The sequence below is a fragment of the Macrosteles quadrilineatus genome, unplaced genomic scaffold (genome assembly GCF_028750875.1).
Source record: "Macrosteles quadrilineatus isolate MER2022 unplaced genomic scaffold, UCM_ALF_1.0 Scaffold_1__1_contigs__length_201487025, whole genome shotgun sequence".
Taxonomy (NCBI): Eukaryota; Metazoa; Arthropoda; class Insecta; order Hemiptera; family Cicadellidae; genus Macrosteles; species Macrosteles quadrilineatus.
In genome coordinates this window covers 50,028,666-50,039,010 of record NW_026542594.1, presented here as the reverse complement: position 1 = coordinate 50,039,010, position 10,345 = coordinate 50,028,666, and the positions used below count along the sequence as shown (strand labels likewise).

The window sequence follows — 10,345 nt, the reverse complement described above, 5'->3', positions numbered from 1 at the left end:
TCTGTTTATTTAATATTTTAAGCGTTGGAGTTTGTGAAATTTGGAGTTTATGAAACGCTCCCGACATTAGGACTGAGGGAGATCTCCCTTGCCGCGTCGGTTTCTTCCCGTTCTCCCGCAGAAGCTCCTAACCTAAATCCTAACTTGATCATGCTAGGTGGAACCCTTTTGTGGAAGTGGAGGGGATGAAGGGAGGGGTGAAAAAAAGTGACGTAATTCTGGCGCCAATCTGGCCCCGGTCTCTGATTCTGGAATCCGCCATGTTGGAAATTTGTGATGTGAGTGATGTAACATCGATCGAATTGTGGATGTAACATCTAAGTTAATGCGGTTTTGGCATTAATTAAGATTTTGTGATAGTTTTGATACGCCAACTGTGTAATTCGTTACATGATTTAGGCTAATAATTTGATACCTATCGGTTATTTCTTGATAGGCTAATTTATTGGTTAGGCATAGGCCTATTTATCCTAGGCTAATTCGTATTTCTGCCCTAGGCCCTACACTAATTAAACATGGATACAAAGGCACAAAAAGAACTGATCAAAGTGTTGTGCCCAAGCACTTTTCAAGCCTACCAGTGGCTAAAACTCAACAGAAACAGATGCACAGGCTAGGCCTATACGGGCCTGTGATGATTGAGGTAAGTTCTTGATAGATTTTTAACTTAACTTTTTTTTGTTGGCCCGAGTTAGGTAGGCCTATATAGAAACAGGGGGTACAGTTTCTTAACTGGGCTATGCTAATATCGATTGAAACTATCGAATTGGAAATATTGATTAATAATCGATACTTTTAACCCTTAGAGTGCCAGGCGAGAAATAAAAGTAACGCTCAAAAAATGCCGTTGATTTTTCCCGAAGGTCGTGCTAAAAATGCCGAGCGCGATCTGGTGATTTTTAGGTTAAAATTTCGTAAAAATCTAATTTTCGATATTTCGACCAACGAAAATCGATGTATCGCATCTAGTAACTTTCGACTCAATGTTAATATAGGTATGGGTTAAAAGAATCCGAGTATCCATTCGGTTGTTATGACAACTGTTCGATCATTACGAAACGTCCGGTCAGCCGGACGTTGGCACTTTTGGCTTGTTCTAAAAACGTCCGGACGTCGGCACTTTTGGCTCGTTTTAAAAACGTCCGGTTCCCTGGACGTTGGCACTCAAAGGGTTAAATATAACTTATGCTATTTATTATCAAATTAAACTATCAAAACCTGACCTAACCAACCAAACTTGTTGATGGTGAAAAAATTGCATGAAGGTTTACTAATCATATCGATAGTTTCAATTGATATTAGCATAGGCTACCTAGCCCAGTTAAGAAACTGTACCCGAAACAGGTCTAGGCTAGGCTAGCCTATTTTGTAGGTTTAGGAAATCGTTTACCGCATCTAATAAACTGTGTGGTCTAAATAAAATGAATCTGGTAAGGGATCGGACTAACTTAAGTTAACTGGCTGCACTTTACTTTAGGTCCTACACTCATTTGGATGAAAATATCGAATAAGTATTCGATTGTTTCATTCGATATATCGTTTGGTTAGTTAGGTAAGGTTAACCTTACCGATAGTATTAATCAATATATCGATCGATATTTTCATTCGAATGAGTGTAGGACCTAAAGTAAAGTGCAGCCAGTTAACTTTTAACTTGTGTGAACCTGGCAATAACTTGGCAATAAGTAGTACGCCCGCCCGCTAAAATCTATTGCTGGCCGTTTTGCGGCAAAATGCGACCGCGTAACATGAAACCGATGATATCACCAGATAGAGGACAGTTTAACGGACACAACAGTATCAATATCATGTACCTGGGGAATAAGAAAGGGGGGGTAAAGTCAGCAATAAGTAGTGGGCGCGCCCGAAAAAATCTATTGCCGGCCGTATTGCGGAAAAATACGTTCGCGAGCAATAATAACGACGATGCAAACAGATAGAGGACACTTCAACGGACACGACAGTATCAACATCATGTACCTGGGGAGTAATTTAGGGGGGGTAAAACCAGCAATAAGTAGTGGGCGCACCCGAAAAAATCTATTCCCGGCCGTATTGCGGAAAAATACGTCCGCGAGCAATAATAACGACGATGCCAACAGATAGAGGACACTTCAACGGACACGACAGTATCAACATCATGTACCTGGGGAGTAATTTAGGGGGGGTAAAACCAGCAATAAGTAGTGGGCGCGCCCGAAAAAATCTATTCCCGGCCGTATTGCGGAAATATACGTCCGCGAGCAATAATAACGATGATGCCAACAGATAGAGGACACTTCAACGGACACGACAGTATCAACATCATGTACCTGGGGAGTAATATAAGGGGGGTAAAACAAGCAATAAGTTGTGCGCGCGCCCTTTCAAATCTATTGCTGGCCGTATTGCGGAGAAATACGTCCGCGAGCAATAATAACGACGACGCCAACAGATAGAGGACACTTCAACGGACACGACAGTATCAACATCATGTACCTGGGGAGTAATTTAGGGGGGGTAAAACCAGCAATAAGTAGTGCGCACGCCCGATAAAATCTATTGCTGGCCGTATTGCAGAAAAATACGTCCGCAAGCAATATTAACAATGATGCCAACAGATAGAGGACACTTCAACGGACACGACAGTATCAACATCATGTACCTGGGGAGTAATATAAGGGGGGTAAAACTAGCAATAAGTTGTGCGCGCGCCCTTTCAAATCTATTGCTGGCCGTATTGCGGAGAAATAAGTCCGCGAGCAATAATAACGACGACGCCAACATATAGAGGACACTTCAACGGACACGACAGTATCAACATCATGTACCTGGGGAGTAATTTAGGGGGGGTAAAACCAGCAATAAGTAGTGCGCGCGCCCGATAAAATCTACTGCTGGCCGTATTGCCGAAAAATACGTCCGCAAGCAATATTAACAATGATGCCAACAGATAGAGGACACTTCAACGGACACGACAGTATCAACATCATGTACCTGGGGAGTAATTTAGGGGGGGTAAAACCAGCAATAAGTAGTGGGCGCGCCCGAAAAAATCTATTCCCGGCCATATTGCGGAAAAATACGTCCGCGAGCAATATTAACAATGATGCCAACAGATAGAGGACACTTCAACGGACACGACAGTATCAACATCATGTACCTGGGGAGTAATTTAGGGGGGGTAAAACCAGCAATAAGTAGTGGGCGCACCCGAAAAAATCTATTCCCGGCCGTATTGCGGAAATATACGTCCGCGAGCAATAATAACGACGATGCCAACAGATAGAGGACACTTCAACGGACACGACAGTATCAACATCATGTACCTAGGGAGTAATATAAGGGGGGTAAAACCAGCAATAAGTTGTGCGCGCGCCCTTTCAAATCTATTGCTGGCCGTATTGCGGAAAAATACGTCCGCGAGCAATAATAACGACGATGCCAACAGATAGAGGACACTTCAACGGACACGACAGTATCAACATCATGTACCTGGGGAGTAATTTAGGGGGGGTAAAACCAGCAATAAGTAGTGGGCGCGCCCGAAAAAATCTATTCCCGGCCGTATTGCGGAAATATACGTCCGCGAGCAATAATAACGACGATGCCAACAGATAGAGGACACTTCAACAGACACGACAGTATCAACATCATGTACCTGGGGAGTAATATAAGGGGGGTAAAACCAGCAATAAGTTGTGCGCGCGCCCTTTCAAATCTATTGCTGGCCGTATTGCGGAGAAATACGTCCGCGAGCAATAATAACGACGACGCCAACAGATAGAGGACACTTCAACGGACACGACAGTATCAACATCATGTACCTGGGGAGTAATTTAGGGGGGGTAAAACCAGCAATAAGTAGTGCGCACGCCCGATAAAATCTATTGCTGGCCGTATTGCCGAATAATACGTCCGCAAGCAATATTAACAATGATGCCAACAGATAGAGGACACTTCAACGGACACGACAGTATCAACATCATGTACCTGGGGAGTAATTTAGGGGGGGTAAAACCAGCAATAAGTAGTGGGCGCGCCCGAAAAAATCTATTCCCGGCCGTATTGCGGAAAAATACGTCCGCGAGCAATAATAACGACGATGCCAACAGATAGAGGACACTTCAACGGACACGACAGTATCAACATTATGTACCTAGGGAGTAATATAAGGGGGGTAACACCAGCAATAAGTTGTGCGCGCGCCCTTTCAAATCTATTGCTGGCCGTATTGCGGAGAAATACGTCCGCGAGCAATAATAACGACGACCTCAACAGATAGAGGACACTTCAACGGACACGACAGTATCAACTTCATGTACCTAGGGAGTAATTTAGGGGGGGTAAAACCAGCAATAAGTTATTGCTCGCGGACGTATTTTTCGGCAATACGGCCAGCAATAGATTTTATCGGGCGCGCGCACAACTTATTGCTGGTTTTCCCCCCTATATTACTCCCCAAGTACATGATATTGACACTGTCGTGTCCGTTGAAGTGTCCTCTATCTGTTGGCATCGTCGTTATTATTGCTCGCGGACGTATTTTTCGGCAATACGGCCAGCAATAGATTTTATCGGGCGCGCGCACTACTTATTGCTGGTTTTACCCCCCCTAAATTACTCCCCAGGTACATGAAGTTGATACTGTCGTGTCCGTTGAAGTGTCCTCTATCTGTCGGCGTCGTCGTTATTATTGCTCGCGGACGTATTTCTCCGCAATACGGCCAGCAATAGATTTGAAAGGGCGCGCGCACAACTTATTGCTGGTTTTACCCCCCTTATATTACTCCCCAGGTACATGATGTTGATACTGTCGTGTCCGTTGAAGTGTCCTCTATCTGTTGGCATCGTCGTTATTATTGCTCGCGGACGTATTTTTCCGCAATACGGCCGGGAATAGATTTTTTCAGGCGCGCCCAGTACTTATTGCTGGTTTTACCCCCCCCTAAATTACTCCCCAGGTACATGATGTTGATACTGTCGTGTCCGTTGAAGTGTCCTCTATCTGTTGGCATCGTCGTTATTATTGCTCGCGGACGTATTTTTCCGCAATACGGCCGGGAATAGATTTTTTCGGGCGCGCCCATTACTTATTGCTGGTTTTACCCCCCCTAAATTACTCCCCAGGTACATGATGTTGATACTGTCGTGTCCGTTGAAGTGTCCTCTATCTGTTGGCATCGTCTTTATTATTGCTCGCGGACGTATTTTTCCGCAATACGGCCAGCAATAGATTTGAAAGGGCGCGCGCACAACTTATTGCTGGTTTTACCCCCCTTATATTACTCCCCAGGTACATGATGTTGATACTGTCGTGTCCGTTGAAGTGTCCTCTATCTGTCGGCGTCGTCGTTATTATTGCTCGCGGACGTATTTTTCCGCAATACGGCCGGGAATAGATTTTTTCGGGCGCGCCCACTACTTATTGCTGGTTTTACCCCCCCTAAATTACTCCCCAGGTACATGATGTTGATACTGTCGTGTCCGTTGAAGTGTCCTCTATCTGTTGGCATCGTCGTTATTATTGCTCGCGGACGTATTTTTCCGCAATACGGCCGGCAATAGATTTTTTCGGGCGCGCCCACTACTTATTGCTGACTTTACCCCCCCTTTCTTATTCCCCAGGTACATGATATTGATACTGTTGTGTCCGTTAAACTGTCCTCTATCTGGTGACATCATCGGTTTCATGTTACGCGGTCGCATTTTGCCGCAAAACGGCCAGCAATAGATTTTTTCGGGCGCGCGCACTACTTATGGCTGGAGTTATTGCCAGGTTCACACCAATTAACTTTTAGACCTATTACCTATGGCATGATAGGAGATGGGCCTAGGCTACTTAACTTAGCAGCCATAAGTTAGTTCTATAGTTATTTTGAATGATGGGCCTCTAAAATACAGCCCACATGTAACTTGTGTTTAAACCTCCTATTGTTAAACAAGGCCTTAGGCCTAGTTGTCCATTTTCAGAAGAGGGCCTTTAGGCCTACTAGGCCTATTTTAAGTTTCCCTTAACGATTAAATTGTTCTCAAATGTGCACCACCTGGTATTAAGAGAGTCATAGGTAGGCCTAAATATCCACCTTGTGCATAGGTACCATGTTCCGTCTTCGGCCGTTAAGTTACCTCATCAACTGTTAGGCCTAATTCGTCTTGCTGCTACCCGTAAGTAGGCGAAACGGTACTTTCCTGTTAACACGTTCGCTGCTGAGCGCTAGATGCCGGGGACGGACAGAAAGTACGGCCCCACTAGCTGCAAAGAATTATAGGATGCTCGTGACGAGCTGGCTGATCCATGGAAACGTTAAACAACAATGCATGGCAACGTTCCTAGCTCCTGGCGCTGTGGGCCTGCTGAAGTTGTGGAACGTCTGTGGCAGCGAACGTGTTAAAGGGAACTTTCATTATTATTACCAATGATTTCTTTTTGATATTATTGATTTTTTAAATTTGATATAGGCTAGGCCTATCGATATTAACAAATTGAAATTTACCAGCTAACAACTAGGATATTGTTTGTATCAACTAACAATATAAAAATATTATATTAAAATTAAACTGTTCTAAACTAACCAAACTTGTTGTAACATTTCAAAATTCCGTTCGATAATCTAATCCCCATATGCCTTATCTGTTATCAAACGGAATTTTGAAACGGTAACTTAGCCTACAGCAAGTTTGTTTAGTTATGTTAGGTTAATTTAAAATAGCTTCATTTATTTATCCAATAGGCCTGTATAGGCCTACCTAGGCTGTTCATTACATTTATTAAATAAAAATAGACTAAATTAAGTTGGGTATACTCCCATATCTGTTGGCACAAACAACCAAATGAAAATATTGATCGATATATCGAATGAAACAATCAAATTTACCGGTAATCAAAATTACTCATTCAATTGTTTTTGCCAACCGATATGGAAGTGTAGGTACCCATTAAGTTACCAAAAGCCATTTAAAACTATTTATGGGTAGGTCTGTGCTTCTGCAGACGCCAGACATCGCATGGTATCAATATCAAATGAAAATAAGTTAATGTGAGTGATCAATATTAAATGATAAGTTGGTAATTGTTTTACCAAAATTCATTATCCTCGTATAATAACGAGGATGGCCAATGAGGCTACAGCGCTCTGCAGAGGTCAGGTTGGTTAAAACTATTCAAATAGCCTACAGTGGAACGGAACCTCGATCAGTTAATGTATACATCAGGCCAGGATTAAGTTAGCCTAATTTATATTTTTACAGACAAACTGTCATATGACTGTCGAAAGGGGGATTGAATCTGTCATTAAAACAGATTTAATGTCATTTATCTCCTTAATTTTTAGTCCGTTGCCTCCAATAGGTTTGCTCGATTTTGTTGGGATAATTTTCTTTCCCTGATTACTGGTAACACTGGTCGTGCTTTGTTTTTTTCCTTGATCGTGCATGACATCATGGATGACGTATTGTTGACGTTGATTTTGGATGACGTATGATTGATGTATGACCTCCGGTGCGTCATTAGTTTCATTACTTTGTAGCCTACAATCATTGTTAAATATATGGTTTATCTTTTCCCTTAATTCTACGTTGCTCTTAGTTATTTCGCTAAGAATGTTAAAGATTTTTCTTACACTCTCAATGAGATTGCAATAATCGTCAATACTTAAATTGTAGGTTTTCAGTTTGTCTAACCTTACATGGCAGTCCTTGCAAATCCAACTGATTTTACCGTCAGATCCTCGAATTGCTTGATAGTCGTGAATTCCTAGCCCCACACATTCGTAGTGAAACATTTTCATGCACATGCCATCACACTGAGTACCTGGATAACTTTTATTTATCGTTTTATTACACTCGTTACATGGATTGTGAACTGATCTCGACGCTATCTTGAACCGGAAGACCGGTTCAATATGGCATCAATACCATATTACCAATATTATGGTATCAATACCGTAATGACTTTTTTAGGGCCATTTAAAAAAATCATTAATGGCCATAAAAGAGTAACTTGAAGATGTTATCTAATGTAAGTAAATAAATATATATGTAACTTAGGCCTACTTACTGTCTTCGCAGTCCTTGTTTTGTGATGACATTACAGCCGTTTTGGAGATTACTCTATCATCGGATGTAATCGTACACTAAACTAAAATACCGGTACTGTTGTATTTACATTTTTTACAAAATATTTGACGGCAGTAGTGTCATAACAAAATAAGGATTGCGAAGACAATAAGTAGGGCACATATATATTTATTTGTATACACGTAATGTATCACACTGAAAAATCATAATGTAAGTAGTTGATTTGCTATGTATAACCTCTAGTAGGCCTATATTTGTTTTTTTTATGTTCCTCATTGCATTGTTCCACTTGAGAACTAAACATAATAAGGTAAATCGGAAAAAAGGTGAATAGCAGTGAGGTCCAGTTTTTGTTTTTGTTGCTGAGTAGCGCTAGTAAACGTACACAACCCTTTTTTCGTTAGTCTTATAACATTCGAAGGCTCTCTAAGAGTTCAAGAAAATAACATTGCAAATATACTCTTTGGACAATTCAGTAACTCTCAATAAATGTGTGTTGTCTAAAATACAATTTAAAAATTAACAGCTGTTTCATTAAAAAGTAGGTATCCTTATATATAATACGTGAAGGCGATTTCCTACAAAACACTACTCCTCTGTTAATAATGGACGGACTTTTACATACGACGTGTCAAAATAAAGTATTTTTTGTGTAGACGCCCCCTTTTACTAATTCCTGTAATTAGAATCCTCGGGCTTTTGCCCCACAGGCCTAGGAAGAGACTTAGGAAGGAGTGAACACTTTTAAACTTTGTTAGAGTAATATTATTTGTAGGCTAATACTAATTTTTTGCAATATTTCTGTTCATAGCCAGTACCAGTACAATGGGGGAGTTGTAATTAATATCCTCCGACATTGGATGATTCAGGGGAGAGGCTGAGGCGGAAGAATAGGTAGCAGAGGAACAGTAGATGGGGAACGAGGCGAAGAAAAGACTAGTGTTGAAGAGAAATATGGTAAGTTTTGCCATTTCCTCAATTTTAATACTTATCAATCCTGAATTTTATTTAATGTAGGCTGTAAATAATTTATAAGTAGAATTTCCCCTTACGAGGCTTAGCAGCTCACACTGAAGCAATGTTGTAAGGACAAAATATCCTGCTCGCACCAGTGGTATCAGTCCCGCGGGGCTAGAATTCCCGCACCTCGCACTTATAGTGTTAACCCTATTGAAATAATATTTGGTTTAACAAGTTCAGCCAAAAGTGGAAATCCATAGACATATCAATTTAATAGCCATAATAATTCTTTTTATATCATAATTAAGTAGCACATAAATTCAGAATATGGTGATAAATACTAATTCTTTTTCTGTATCTATTTCAGGCCTGATGGCGATGGGGGCATGGAGGATGAGCAGGGGTGCCCACAGGGGGGTTTGATGTCGCAAAATGCGACATCAGAATTTTATTTGGGGGGGATTTTATGATTTTGGGGGGGGATTCAATCCAGTGGTTGGTTAAAAGCACATCAAAGATTAATCAGATAATTTTTACGACCTCCTTAATTTATTACTGGGTTATTATGCAATCAAAATCCCGTTTAACATTTTATCTTGATTAATAAATCATTTTATGATTGCTATTAAATATATAGATACTTTTATGTGGATTTCCACTTTCTGACTCGTATCATGTTTGACAGTGAGAACAACTCCATGCCAACTGCTGTCCAAGGATTATGGTTGCTTATTAAATTGTATCTGCAATTTGAGTTTGTTTTTACCTTTACATTATGAACTCATTCTCAAATAGTCTCATTGCCTTGAGAACCTATTGATGGTTTTTTAGGTTTGTTTATTATAATACTAGCAGAGTACCCGTCCTTCGTACGGGGTTGGCATAGAAGTATAAAATGCTTATACATATGGTTTGACAGCTCCATTTAAGTGATGTTAAATAATGTTTACATTTAGGCTAGTGACATCATTATTTTAATTTATAATCCTTACCCTCTCTGTTCTAATATTCGTGCAGTATTTAATATGTTTGAACCAGCTGTGTGGAATTGTAAAATCAAAATTCATTTGACAGTTAGTTCTGCTTGTTTACATTTTTAAACTTTGTAGGTTTGTTCTTTGTTACCATGGATACCATCAATCAATATTTACTTTTAAATCTCTCACCTCAAATTTTTGAATGCCCACGGGGCAGAGCCCTAGGACAATATCGAAGCGGGAATAGTTCTATATGTATCCTCGGAACTGTAGCTTCATTTGTGTGCAATTTGAGCCCAGTAGGTTCAGTAGTTTTTTAGATTAGCTCATACAAACACACACACACACAG

At 40.8% G+C, this 10,345-nt stretch overlaps 1 long non-coding RNA gene across 1 annotated transcript; it reads left to right on the top strand.

The window, feature by feature from the left end:
• Positions 1–275: 275 nt before the first annotated feature.
• Positions 276–9,416, top strand: LOC128982137 (uncharacterized). Its single transcript, XR_008489541.1, has 3 exons — positions 276–643; positions 8,870–9,015; positions 9,386–9,416. It is a non-coding gene; the product is annotated as an uncharacterized LOC128982137 (long non-coding RNA).
• Positions 9,417–10,345: the final 929 nt, after the last annotated feature.